The following is a 2,497-nucleotide window of genomic DNA, read 5'->3' on the forward strand; positions in this document are numbered from 1 at the left end:
GCAACATTTGGTCATTTCTTTCGATTACTCCGGTCAAGATACTGGTAGTGACCGTGTTTACAGGCAAGTTACCAGTTCGCAACACTAACGGTGCCCTGATTTAAGCAAAAGTGTCACGTTTAATGATTAGCTGTCACCGTTCACATGGCAGTTGGATTTGAATGCACGTAAACGGGGTTACAAGGGCTAAATTTACTCAAAAATGGTCGTGAATAGTTGTCACTTAGCAAAGCACCTGTATGCAGCATGGAAGACCTCAACTTGTGTTTTATTTCTGTTTCAATCATGATCGTCTTGTTGAAGGAAGGCGTAAAATAAACAGCTCAAACATCTCTGTACGCTTAAAGTGTGCGACATTCTTGTCTGGACTTTAGTGTACATTTGTCAGTGGAAGACCACTAAACTAATTTGGCATTAAAGCTAGTTAGCATGATTTTTTGTGGCAAAGCTTATGCAATAAACAATGGGAGGAGGAATTTTTGCATAAATTGCATGCATTAGTAATACAAACAAGTTTACATGGAATGTTTGAAGACCATCTATGCTACTAGCAATATATATATATACATAGGTCAAGGCCAAGTATTGATCAGCTATTGACGAAAGTCACTCCGGTAGTTGCTCAGGATGCGACCGGTTCAGATTGATCGGCTGCCTTGAGCGCCGTTCATGATCGACTAGAATGATGACATTCGTGTTGGCAACCCGTCCACATACATAAATAATGACAAAATTTAGAAGGTTTCGATATGCTTGAGGTGCCTCTTACATCCTAATCAGTCTAAAAAAACTTCTCAGCGATATTTACAAAGGAAAATCTAGAGGGTGTAGCAGTTGATTGGATCAGGGTTCCTCAGATCATAGGCAGTATACTTTACCAGCAATTTAGAAGGCTTTTGCTGCCGTTAGTAAGAAAATTTTTAGTGAAAATGAACATGAGAAATTCATCGAACAAGACCATCAAAAAGAGAACACGCAGAGATGTTTTTACAATTTTTCAGCTACATTAGATTTGTCTTTTATTGCATGTGTTACCCTGTCTAAATAGAATTCAATCTGAATAAACATTCCCAGTTATCCAAATCCCACAAAACATGCATTTACTCAAGGACACACTTTGCCGATGAAAACGGCTAATGGCATAGCTACTTAACCTGACATTTCGGTGGGGCTAGAGATGACAGTCATTTTGGAAGCGATCATGTCATGGGCATATTTATGCATGGCTCTAAAGACTGCAACTCGATTCGGAATGTAAACTAACAATATAAATGATGACGAGCAGGTAAAAGTGAACACACCAGATGGACTTTGCCGACGTGATCGATTTATGTAAAACACTCACATGATTCTTACTTTCCATCCCCTTGATCCGACACATTTGTAGCACCCGGCGATTGAGATAAGATGCAACTCTGAGTAGTGATACTTCGGATAATAACACCCAGAAATCAAATTTCTAGACCTTTTAGGTGCATTTGGGTGGATCCGCAGTATGCCCTTCGCCGGTTAGTTAACCAATGCCATCTATCGGAAAGGTAGCAAAACCTTCATTCTTCTATCTTCCATAACAATCCATTAAAGCGCACCTACGCCAGCTCTCTTCATTCTTTAGGTTGATTGGTAGCGATATAGTATATGTTCACAGCGTCAAAAGCAAGGTGAATGTTTCGGTATTTCTTTGATTCTAGTTTGTGTGTTCGCAGTTGACCGAAATGTGACCGTCTTTCTCCCTAAATTGTGCCAGCTGTGCAAATCTCGAGAGGATACAGAGTACCATGACTGTTACGCATGTCTAGGCTGTAAGAAGAAACTGCTTCCAAGAAGAACAGAAAAGCTTTTCCCCTGGGGCAAGGCATCATGCCTCATAAGACCTTGTAGCAGCAAATGTGGGGTTTGGTCAACGAGAGTACTATGGTTCGGAGCTGAGCGACATCTAATTTGCTTGGCATAAAGTGTGTTTGTTACTCGAACAGGACTAACACATCATTGGACGCTTAAATTAAGTGGCTGGCTATAAACAAAGTGGAATCCAGGCGATGTCTTTGGGTAGTTGCTGAACTACAACTCATCATGGCCGACTCAAGTGAAGAAAGCAAAGGCGGCAATCGCAAAGAACTATTGCCTGAAGCGGGATTAAGTGGTGCATTTGCTGCGTCTGAAGGAGGAAAAATTCCTTTATGCCTTTTTTCGGCCGCAAACCAGGCTATGCACTCGGTCTTGCTGGCCATTTCTCAGAATGTGCCCAAAATATGCCCTACATATCTCAACAGTGAGAGGGAAGACTTCTCGTCCATTTGCATAGGAGGTGCGGATTTTGAGCTTACAAATTATACGATTGCACCACAATGTGATATGGAGGGCAATGAAGCCTAATGAAATAGGGATGATGGCCACCAAGGATGGCATGTTAATAATTTCGAGATTTTTTCTTTTAGTCTTCTTCCCAATTATCTGGTCGGTCAACACTCACCCACTTCGCGGATTGATTAATGTG

Source organism: Echinococcus granulosus (genome assembly GCF_000524195.1).
Source record: "Echinococcus granulosus chromosome Unknown EG_S00421, whole genome shotgun sequence".
NCBI classification, from domain to species: Eukaryota; Metazoa; Platyhelminthes; class Cestoda; order Cyclophyllidea; family Taeniidae; genus Echinococcus; species Echinococcus granulosus.